The sequence below is a fragment of the Panicum virgatum genome, chromosome 3N (assembly GCF_016808335.1).
Source record: "Panicum virgatum strain AP13 chromosome 3N, P.virgatum_v5, whole genome shotgun sequence".
NCBI lineage: Eukaryota > Viridiplantae > Streptophyta > Magnoliopsida > Poales > Poaceae > Panicum > Panicum virgatum.
This window is the reverse complement of record NC_053147.1, coordinates 56718682-56731212: the sequence shown is the minus strand read 5'-3', so window position 1 is coordinate 56731212 and position 12531 is coordinate 56718682. Positions and strand designations below refer to the sequence as shown.

The 12531-nt window shown below is 42.3% G+C and overlaps 2 pseudogenes; both read left to right on the top strand.

The window, feature by feature from the left end:
• Positions 1-1002: 1002 nt before the first annotated feature.
• Positions 1003-2346, top strand: LOC120667922 (annotated as a pseudogene).
• Positions 2347-7432: 5086 nt separating this feature from the next.
• On the top strand, positions 7433-9259 carry LOC120663437 (annotated as a pseudogene).
• The last annotated feature ends 3272 nt before the right edge of the window (positions 9260-12531 follow it).

Below are 12531 nucleotides of genomic sequence, written 5' to 3'. Positions count from 1 at the left end.
CTTTGGTCACAAAGCAAGCAAAGACATGGCGAAACACGAGGAGCTAAGCCAAGGGTGAACCAGGCGTCTCTCTAGATGAACGCTTCCGTGATGGGCGAGCTGCTGGCTGTTAACAACTGGACCGTGTACGATGGAATCGGCCTCTCGGGCCTGATGCCAAACTCGTTGCACCGCATCAGGGCATGCACATCAATTCCTGGAACTGGCACAACTCCTTCAGCCTAGTGTTCGAGGATGGAAGGTACATGCAGACAGGGATCGATGTCCATGCTCTATTGTTTTGGGGAAAAAAACTAATAATGCACGACGATCTTCGATGAACATAATTCCAACAAATTCTTTCATTGATCAAGCGCTACTTTATTTCCGTACATGTAAACTCTTTGATTGATCCATGATTGATGGTAGCGACCTGGCGGTGCCGTCGTCCATCTTCTCCGAGTACTAACAACAGAACCTAGGTGAATGAACAACCAGAGTCCCTGACGACGAGACCGTAGATGCTAATCCTGGCATGGTGTGTTAATACGCGGATGCTAATGACCTGCACGCTCGCCTGTCATTTTCCCTTGCACGCATGTCCTTGTGTCATACTCATCCTGGTGTCTTACGAGAATTAAACTAGTAGTAGAGATTTAAACGTCCTGTGCAAGTATCTCTATACACTCTTAGTCGGTTACATCTGTTGCGCTATATAATATAGTCATTCAGAGACAGACATCTCGTACATAGTTCCTGTGTGATTCTCCTCGCCTGTTCTCCCAGAAAGATCCTGGGCTTCTGGTTTTCAGATCAGATCCCACGGCGCAATAGGCAATCGACGACGCACGGCCCTACCCTGGCCACGGCCGGCAATCTGCGAACAGAATTTCCGAGCGATCTGACAACTGACATTATTATCGAGTCCCGTTTGCTTCCGTCTCATCCAGCCTGAACATATAATTCTTTCTGAGACACCGCGCGCAGGGAAATCTTAGCAGCTTCAATAACCAAGCAGGAGACATGGCGCAGCGCGAGGAGCTCACCATCAGCATGCGTGGTCTGTACCTGCACCACAACTGCCGGGGCCCAAGGGCAAACCAGGCGACGCTCCTGAACCCTCCCCTGATGGGCGAGCTGGCTGTTAACAACTGGACTGTCTACGACGGTCCGGGGCCTGATGCCAGGCTCGTCGCACGGGCGCAGGGCCTGCACATCAACGCCGGGAACTGGCACAACTCATTCACCCTAGTGTTCGATGACGGAAGGTACCTGCATCAGGGATGACCATGTTCTTTTCTTTTGGAAAAAAAACTAATAAAATTCGTGATGACCTTCGATGAACATGTAATTTCCAATGAGTTTTTTCATCGATCCAGCGATACTTTATTTCTGTATATATGAACTCTTTGATTGATTCATGATTGATGGGTTTTTATTACTTCCATGTGAGATCCAGGTTCAAGGGGTCTACATTGCAAGTGATGGGAGTCGTCGTTGAGCACGGCGAGTGGGCTATTGTTGGGGGAACCGGGGAGTTGGCCATGGCAACTGGGAGTCATCTACAAAAGGCTTCATGAGCACAATCAGGATGGGAATGTGATGGAACTTACCATCCAAGGATTCTGCCGCCGGCTCAACAACCATCTGCCATCGGTGAGAAATTAAATATCTGCTAATTACATTAATAGTATATGCACATCATTCAGGAAACTGACCTACATCTCTACTAACAAAACACCAGCAGGTCCCCTATGATACCCACAAGATTGGGCCATGGGGTGGACATGGAGGGTCACCTAAGGACATCACAGAACCTCCAAAGCGTCTTGAAAGTATCACGGTTAAGAGTGGCGTGGTTATTGACTCAATTACGTTTACATACATCGACCAAACCGGCAAGAAGCACACTGCAGGTCCATGGGGCGGTTCCGGTGGCAGCCCATACAAGGTCAGTAGTGATGATATTTTTTTTAATTTATTTGCCTTTTATGCAGAGTATAGAAATAAAAGAATCATTGCTATGATGATACATTAATTCAACTGCAGAATTTGAGTCACTAGGAGCCAAAAGTTTGTTTTGATTACAAAATGATATCTAATTAATCTGTATTACTTATCACGCAGATCCAGCTTGCTGCCTCTGAGTTTGTCAAGGAAATCTCTGGAACATATGGAACGTTCGATGGTGCCACTGTTATAACTTCACTTAAAATTGTCACCAATGTTCAAACCTTTGGGCCTTGGTCGACGGAGATAGGGACTCCCTTCAGTGTTCCCGTGCAGAAGGGAAGTGGCATTGTGGGATTCTTTGCTCGTGCTGGGAAGTACCTTGATGCAATCGGTGTTCATGTTCACCATGTCTAAAGAACATACAACATTGTTTTTTCGCAATAATATAGAACAGCCAACTTCTTTGTCATATTTCACTTTCTTTTGGTCCATCATTCTATTTGACAGTAATGCACAATGAATAAAAATAAGGATAGTCCTTTAGTTTATTCTGTTGACTTTGTTTGCTCCCCGAAGCAAACATTGTGCTGAATCATATCCGTCCGTGAAGTTCCAGCATGCTGAACAATCTTTACCTGTCAGTAATAGTTCCTGTCTTTGAAGATCCTGACAAAAAAAAAGGCTTCGGGCTAGCAGGGAAATTTTGAAGATCCTGACTTACTCTGGGGCGCTCCCTACTTGTCAGTAATGGCTTTTAATTAGAGCTTGAAAGTAGCATTAGTACTTATCTGGTTAAGACTTAAGACCTGTGTATTGGTGATAGATGTGGACCAGAGAAAAAGTCAGAAAAAGGATCCGTGGCAAAAACTCTGTAAATTTGTTGCTTTATGAATAATGAAATTCGGGCATGGCCCGCAATGCGAAAAGAATAGTTCCTACCTTTAATTTTGTTGAGAGATGAAATTCCTAGTACAATTTTTTAGTCGGTAAGAAATCTTTACCTATTTATAAAGAGAGGACCGTGACTTTCATCCGTCAAGACTGAAACATGAAGCGCCAACAGGTGGGCCCCGTCACCCATGCGTCCCCTCCGCCATACAAGCCGATCGGATCGGCTCCCAGAAATTCTTGAGACCGGTTAGTTCGGTCGCTCCCGTTCATGACTGAATCGACCGAGTTACCGGTTAATGCATCAAAAATCAAACAGAGACGAAGCACCAATCGAGAATCAAAAAATAGACTTCTACTCATGTAACCCACTTTCCATCAAAATAAAAAAGAAAACAAGCGCCAAGGTCAATACAATCAAATCAAAAAGGACGAACAGGAATCAGAAATCAATTTAAATCGAATCAGGCTTGATGTACAACACAATAAGCAAACGGATAAACTACAAGGCAACAGCTCGATCCAAACGATGCACAGGCGGCCAAAAAAGGACGGAGCAGTGGAGGCCTCGCCGCTGAATAGCACGAGGGTCGAAGCGTCAGCTCGCACTTTCGATTTCGGTAGCCAGAGCCGCTCGAGCGGTCTGAGTAAGCGGCGGTTGTGGAGTGGAGTGGTCTGAGAAATCCCTAGCATTTCCTTATATGTTTAGTCAGGACTCAAGAGGATTGGCCGGATGGGCTGATTTTTATTGGGCTGAGCTGGTTAGTACCTGTTATGGGCCCTTTAAGGCCGCACTAGCATACAAGAAAATACTAGTTAAGAATGTAAACCAGACTTTTGAGTTAAAACTCAATGATTTAATTTTTGTTTAAGCGTCAAGTTTTGGTTCATATATTTAGTGGGATAGGGTATGATTTTTTTAATCCCATTGCAACACACGGGCATATTTGCTAGTAGAAATAAATTATAGTCCCCCTAATCCAATTTCTTCAATTGATCCACCTGCCACCCCACTTCATGGTCACACGATCCTCTATAAAGGTTATCATGGTAGCTAATAGCTAGCAGCACTACTACTTCAATTCAATTTGAATTTTAATGTGATTCGATCTTCCTTTCTAAAATATCCAATATCAAGTGTGGTTGACTGCAGTAAGCTATGACTCCTACTTGGATATTGCATTGCTTGCATGGTTTCCCATCAATCGCCCACATCTACATACATCCACAAGAATAGGAATGGGAATCATCAGCAATTTCCCTAATACAAGCATTTTGCAGAACACTCCATGAGCATTCTTTAGTGGAGGGTCCTCATGAAGATGATCCATCTTCTGCAAGATAACCTGTTCTACTTGGGTCCATCTAATTATTAACCATGATGTTGTACGTTTAGAAGGAAGCTACTTAGAGGGTCCATGTTATGCCGTCTTTTGTCGTCCTTTTTCTGCATCATCGTATATGCCAGTCAATGTATGTTCTTGAATTACGGCACGGCATTTTGAATCCTCTTGTCAGTGGTAGAGTCCGTTCTGAATGAAATCTTACAATGCAAAGAGACAGTGAAGTTGATAGAGACAATGCAAGTGAAACCTTGGAAGCTACTTCACATAAACTTGAGAATCGAAACCATGCATCATCACATATGCGGTAGGATTTAATCATCAGAGAAGGTTGCACAATGAGATTGGAAAACAATACATAGAACGCTAAATGGAGTATGCCAGAAGGCAGGCATAGCCGCATACATGTCTAGCTCTGGTAAGTCATCATTGTAGTCCAAATTAAAGAAAATTACTGCATCCGTAGGCAATGGTAATTCTTAGACTTTCAGGTGCCTTACGCTACATGACACACTCTGCACCAGACTGAATTCAGAATAATGTAATCAATTTCAAGTAGACACATTTCAAAAGGTATGGCAGAATGTCACATGGAGCGTGATTAGATGATAATTTCAAAGTGAAATGAGGTATTATATCCTTCTCATTTTCACGGGATGTTGTATAGTTCTGTCTCCTATACTTGCTAGCTTACTAGTAGCTCAGGTGCTGCAATACTACTTTCAACTCGATTTTCCATAGGTGCACCCCAGTTATTTGCAGAAAAATGGTGAATTGTCTTTATGCACCAGAATGTTCCCAGCTTCTAGCAAAACCAATGTCCTGAAGCTTAGGAGAAGCAGAGCAGTAAGATGGAAAAGGAACCTCACTTCCCCTCTTGTCCTACCCTTGCTCTCTTCACTTAACACCATCTTCATTTAAGTTCCCGGCTACTAGCCTGCATTACATAGTCACACTCAGACTTGTAATTTTAATTAGACATTAGTTCCCCATTGCCCTAAAAACTAAATTTCACATTACCGTGGTATTTCATTCTGACCTTCGACAATATTTTTTGAAGAAAACCTTCCACAATATTTTCACCTAGCATCAGAATTGTACTACCAAAAAAAGAATATGGGAAAAACATCAATTCCAATGTTATAGAGAAAAAACTACATTAAAGAAAGAATTTACTATACCCGGCCACCAAGTTAAAAAAATGGTTGCTTATAATTACACATCAGTAATTTGCCATCATTTATTGAAATCACCACCCCAAAATCATTGAGGGTTCAAGCAGAGTAAGATGAAGAAGAATCTCTCTGTCCAACCGGCCTACCCTTATTATTGACTCACACCTAGAAACCCCACATCATCCTTTATTCCCACCATTCTCTTTAAACCTGGTGCCTTACTACTAGCGGGCGTGCACTACACTACTGTTTTAGCTCTATATATTTGGCTTGAGGTGGGCTTCAAGTAAAGAATCGTTGCAATGCTTGAAAAAATGTGTGCTGTACATGCACGTAGGCATACAACCAAGAATAATAAGCCACAAACATTACCTATAGGAATAGGAAGCATCAGCAAGTATCGCCACGTCTTGGCCAGTAGCCTCTGATGGTGATGCTTACAAGAGATCTCACTATTAGCAGCGGTGCAATTTACCATTAATCTTCTGGTTGCTGGGAGATGTTGGGTCACGGATTCCAGCGTAGGCATACAGGCAGTCATCCCTCTACAACAAACATCCTGAAAAGGATATAGTACTACCTGCCCTCTACTCTGCAGCATCCACTACTACAAAACAGGCCTTTGTTCCTGGCCATTTGTCCCGGCAGCCTTTGGGCCCGGAACAATAGGTGGCTTTTGTCCCGGGTCCAACGGCTAGCCGGGCCAGCGGGGGGGACGGGGGCCTTTTGTCCCGGTTGGAGACACCAACCGGGACAAAATGGGAGCCTTTTGTCCCGGTTGGTGGTTCCAACCGGGACAAAAGGCCCGCGTAGCCTTTTGTCCCGGTTGGAACCACCAACCGGGACAAAAGTCCCCCCTTTTGTCCCGGTTCGTGCCTCCAACCGGGACAAAAGGCCTTGCGCCCCTTATCCCCTTCCCTCTCCCCCCGCCCGAGCCATTCAGCTCACTTATTTTCTTGCTGTTCTTGGCTCGGGATAGAGGAGTTCTTGCTCATTTCTTCACCACATTTGTGAAGATCTTTGATTCCCCGTCCATCCATCTGCTCTAAAGGTTTGGGGCTTGTTTTTCTCTTCTTCCTTGGCTTGTATAGCTCATTTCATACTTTAGAAATAGAGAAAATGTGTAGCTAGCTCATTTCTTGGACATTTAGCTAGCTAGATTGCATATGTAGGTGTAATTTTCTTTTAGATTTAGATGAGTATATGGATAGTAGAAATTTTTAGAATGAGTGTAGATACTTCATGTGATGTACTTGTATATATGACCATATTGTGGATAGTTGATTTTTTTATTCGTGAATGAATTAATGAAATGAGTATATTATAGAATTTTTTGTATTATGAATGGATTATTTTGACACTCTAGTGATGTATTTAATCAGGCTCACATTGAAACCATCTAGAAGCTAAAAAAATCTTTATTTCGAAACAAGTATACGTCGTTAATCTCCATCCAACGGTGATGGCACTACCTTTCAGGGATACACGATGCGCTATAAGGACGTCGCAAATCGGTTGGTCGCATCACCAGCACTTCCGATTGATAAGAAGACAGCATTTGACGCAGTCAGCATGCCGTTGTTGTACTGAGAGCATATGAACGAGCATGCTGCCTGTGCCAAGTGCTGTGCCTATTAATCGTAAATGTTGGTGCTGCGACTAGCCGATTGGTGACATCCTTGTACCGCACCGTGTCCCCCCGAAAGGCAGTGTCATCACCGCAGGGTTGAGGTTACTGACATATACATTTTCAGAAATAAAGGTTTATTTTTCTTCTAGAGGGTTTCTGGATATTGAAAAGAGTGTACTCCTGGAACTGAAGGGTGTTAAAGTAATTAGAAGTTATAGAGATTTCTTTCAATTAATTAGAGATTTCTTGAGGATTAATGATACATTTCGTCTTTTTTATATAATTTCATTGTTATTTGCAAGAGTTATTAATCTGATCATTGTAATTGTAATAGTAAATAATTTTTGCTTTGTAATGGTAAGAATTTATAATTTTGTTATGTTACATTTAGTTTAATTTAGGTTTGATATATTTTATTTATTCGATACGTGTAAAGAATTCAAATCGATTTATTTAAAATGCAGATGGACCGGCAATGGATGTACAATGCTGACCGACGTTCGAAAGAATTCATTGATGGCCTCCATTATTTTTTGTCTGTGGCTGAGGCAAACAAGCAGAATGGTTTTATGTGCTGCCCGTGTGTTCATTGCAACAATAACAAGGATTACTCATCTTCAAGAATCCTACACAGCCACATTTTCGCAAATGGTTTCATGAAAAAGTATGTTTGTTGGACGAAGCACGGAGAACAGGGGGTTACCATGGAAGACAATGAAGAAGAAGATTTTGACGACCACTTTCCCGGGAATGCTGGAATCGGTGCATTCGATGACGATATTCCCATGGAAGAGCCCGAAGTAGATGTAGCAGAAAATGATCCCAGCGACGATCTGGGGCAAGCATTGCACAATGTGCAGGCAGACTGTGAGAGTGAAACGGAGAGGTTGAAGTTCTAGAAGTTGTTAGAGGACCACCATAAGTTGTTGTACCCAGATTGTCAAAATGGATTTAAGAAACTTGGCACCACCTTGGAGTTGCTGCAATGGAAGGCGACAAATGGTGTATCCGACAAGGGATTTGGTGAATTACTCAAACTTGTTAAAAAAATGCTTCCTAAGGACAATGAATTGCCTGCCACAACGTATGAAGCCAAACAACTTGTTTGCCCTTTGGGACTGGAAGTGCAAAAGATACATGCATGCCCCAACGACTGCATCCTCTACCGAGGCGAGTACGAGAATTTGGATGCATGTCCCGTATGCAGTGCATTGCGTTACAAGATTAGAAAAGATGATCCTGGAGATGTCGAGGGGGAGCCTCCCCGGAAGAGAGTTCCTGCGAAGGTCATGTGGTATTTGCCTATAATACCACGTTTGAAGCGTCTGTTTAGAAATAAAGATAATGCTAAGTTGATGCGATGGCACAAAGAGGAACGCAAGAAAGACTCGATGTTGAGACACCCCGCTGATGGGTCGCAGTGGAGAAAAATAGATAGAACGTACCCTAAATTTGATTTGGATGCGAGAAACATAAGGTTCGGTTTGAGTACGGATGGCATGAATCCTTTTGGTGAGATGAGCAGTGGTCATATCACTTGGCCTGTGACTCTTTGTCTGTACAATCTTCCACCATGGCTCTGCATGAAACGAAAGTTCATCATGATGCCAGTACTTATCCCGGGTCCAAAGCAGCCCGAAAATGACATTGATGTGTACCTAAGACCATTGGTCGAAGAACTCTTATTGCTCTGGGGCGATGAAGGTGTACGGATGTGGGATGAATACAAACAGGAAAACTTCAACCTACGAGCATTGCTGTTCGTAACGATCAATGACTGGCCTGCTCTTAGTAACTTGTCAGGACATTCGAACAAGGGATACAAAGCATGCACACACTGTTTAGATGATACCGATAATATATGGTTGACTCACTGTAAGAAGGTTGTATACATGGGTCATCGTCGGTTTCTTCCCATCAGGCATGCGGTACGAAAGAAGGGCAAGCATTTCAAAGGCCAAGCGGACCACCGAACAAAACCGATGCACCGTAGTGGTAAAGACGTCTTCAACATGGTAAAAGATCTAGAAGTTGTTTTTGGAAAGGGATCTGGTAGCCAACCTGTTCCGAACGAAAACGGAATGGCGCCCATGTGGAAGAAGAAATCTATATTTTGGGAGCTACCATATTGGGAAGTCTTAGATGTTCGTCATGCAATTGATGTGATGCACCTCACGAAGAATTTTTGCGTCAACCTGATAGCATTCTTGGGAGTGTACGGAAAGACAAAAGATACAGTAGAAGCACGTCAAGAATTGCAACGTATGGAAGAACGAGATGCCTTACATCCACAACAGCGAGATAATGGACGACAATACTTAAGTCCTGCCAGCTATACTCTTAGCAAGGAAGAGAAAGAAACCATGTTTGACTGCTTGAGCAGTATAAAGGTTCCATCTGGATACTCATCCAATATAAAAGGAATCTTAAATTTGGCAGAGAAGAAATTTACAAATCTCAAGTCCCATGACTGCCATGTGCTTATGACCGAACTTCTTCCGGTTGTGCTGCGGGGGATTCTGCCTGATAACGTCCGGTTAACCATCGTGAAGATATGTGCCTTCCTCAACGCAGTTTCTCAGAAGATAATTGACCCAGAGAATTTGATAAAGCTGCAAAACGATGTGGTGCAATGTCTTGTTGGCTTTGAGCTGATATTTCCACCATCTTTCTTCAACATCATGACACATCTTCTAGTGCACCTTGTCAAAGAGATTGATATTCTCGGACCAGTATTTCTACACAACATGTTCCCATTCGAAAGGTTCATGGGGGTACTCAAGAAATGTGTTCGTAATAGAGCTCGTCCAGAAGGAAGCATCGCAAGTGCCTACGGAACTGAGGAGGTCATTGACTTTTGTGTTGACTTTATTGATGACCTTAAACCGATTGGAGTCCCTGAATCGCGATATGAGGGGAGACTAACTGGAAAGGGTACATTAGGAAAGAAATCTTATGTCTGCACAGATGATTTCTCATTCAAGAAAGCGCATTATACGGTTCTTCAACAATCATCCTTGGTTGACCCATATATCGAGGAACACAAGAAAATTCTGCTCTCCAATTTCCCGGAAAAGTCTGAGGCATGGATTACACGTGAGCACATGAACACTTTCTGCAGCTGGTTGCGGAAGCATCTAATGCATAACATGGATATAAGTGAACAACTGTTCTTATTGGCTAGGGGACCATCTTGGAATATCTTAACATACCAAGGGTACGAGATAAATGGAAACACATTTTATACGATAGCCCAAGATAAAAAGAGTACCAACCAAAACAGCGGTGTTCGTATGGATGCCACGGACAATAATGGAAAAAAAGACACATATTGCGGCTACATTGAAGAGATATGGGAGCTGGATTACGGTCCCAATTTCAAGGTGCCTCTATTTCGTTGCCAATGGGTTAAGCTATCTGGAGGAGGGGTAACAAAAGATGAGTATGGGATGACAATAGTTGATCTCAACAATCTTGGGTATAGAGACGAGCCATTTGTCCTAGCCCAGGATGTCGCTCAGGTTTTCTACATTAAGGACATGTCCAGCAAGCCAAAGAAGGGGATCAACAAGCAAAAGGATGAGCCTAAGCGACACATAGTTCTATCAGGAAAGAGAAACATCGTTGGAGTGGAGGACAAGACAGACTTTTCAGAAGAATATAATAATTTTGTTGCCATTCCACCTTTCGAAGTAAATGCTGATCCATGCATCCTGCTAGCCAATGATGATGCTCCATACTTGCGCCGTGATCATAATCAAGAGACATTTGTGAAGAGAAAGTCTGTTACCGCTAATCCTTCATGTACTTGAATCATTTTATATTATTGTATAAAAACATAATCGCAATTCGAATACTTTTATTATATATGTACTGTACAATTATACTTTATGTGTTATTTATATTATTTTATATATTTTTCACTTAATTACTAGACTCAATTATAATTTTCATTCAATAATGGATTACTCAACTAATTTTATTTATTTCATGAAATTACATTCACATTAACACACTATACTCTCTCACTAACACACACAATCTCACTAACACACACTATCTCTCAAACTCACACACTACTCATTAATATCATGAAATTGCTTAATTTTATCTAAAATTCACTTTTTAAACGTTAATATCGTGATAGAATCCACTTTCTATCGAAAAGCAACAGTTTGAAAAAAAAATTCACCTAATATATTTTTGCATGGTCAAAATAACAAATATGATTTCAAAAAAGTTAGATATTTCATTGACCCAATCACTTGAATGAAAATTAATTATTTTTGTTGCGTGTATCAAGTTTATATAGAGATAAGAAATTTTGTTCCATAATTTTTGGAATCATAATTTTATTAACTGAATTAACAAATGAAAGCCAATTTTAAAAGAGAAGTAAAAAAAATAAAAACAAACATAACATTAGGCGGGAACGAGGGAAAACGGGCCCCTTTTGTCCCGGGTGGTAGATCTACCCGGGACTAAAGGTGGGCCGCGGGCTGGGAATTTTCCCAGCCCGCCCAAAAACCCCTTTTGTCCCGGGTGGTGGCTTCACCCGGGACAAAAGTCCCCCCCCCCCCCATATATTTCCTAGCTTCCTCCCTCCTTCGCCCTTCCTCCCTCCCGTCGTCCGTTCCCCTGCTCCCCCCACCGCTCGAGCTCCCCGAGCACCGCCGCCGTCGACGTCGCCGCCCAGAGCCCCGCCGCGCGAGCCCACGTCACCGAGCGCCGTCGTCCCTGCGAGCGCCGCCGCCGTTGACGTCCGCCGCCCTCGTCTTCGCCGCCCCCGGCCTCCACTCCGCGCGCGCATTGGTATACTAGCAAGCTGTTGTAAAAAAAATTCGTCTTTCATCGTATTATTGGTATTGCGCACCGCATTGGACATGGAGGATCTGATAGTGTTAGAATCGATTGATGAATGACTATGATCAGGAGCTAATTATTGTTTTCAGCGTCTTGAGCTTTGAAGTAATTTATTTAAAGGTTGAGCAGTAACATGCTACCAGAAGAAATTAAGGTACTACTAATAGATGGATCACTGATCTAGCATTGTGGAACAATAACTATGTAGATAATTTTTACCAGAATTCTGGCAATTGTCGAATGTAGTAAATGTTAGCAAGGCATTAGGTATTGTTAGAAACAGAACTACCGGAAATAGGTAGCATCATATACCTGTGAATTGTAAGTAAACCATCATGAGTTATTAATTCTTATTAGTCCATATTTGTACATATCCCGCTCATGAATTTTTTTATGAAAGGCACAGTTTTGAAAGCAGAAAAAGTAAAACACTACTCTGCTTTTCTATGTGCATGAATAGTATGCTCATCTTTTGATGGATCACGTCAAATATTGTACATGAATATGTATTTGCAACCTTCTTTTTTTGATAGTTATTTGCAACCTTCTTGGTTAACTAGACAAAGTTCCTGAGTTATTTGCAACCTTCTTGGTTATTTTGACATGGAGAGAGTATCATATACAACTTATGGACCCAATTCAATAAAGCCTAGCAAGGAAGCCCCAAATGCAAAAGAATCATTCTCTCCGTCTCTGCTCA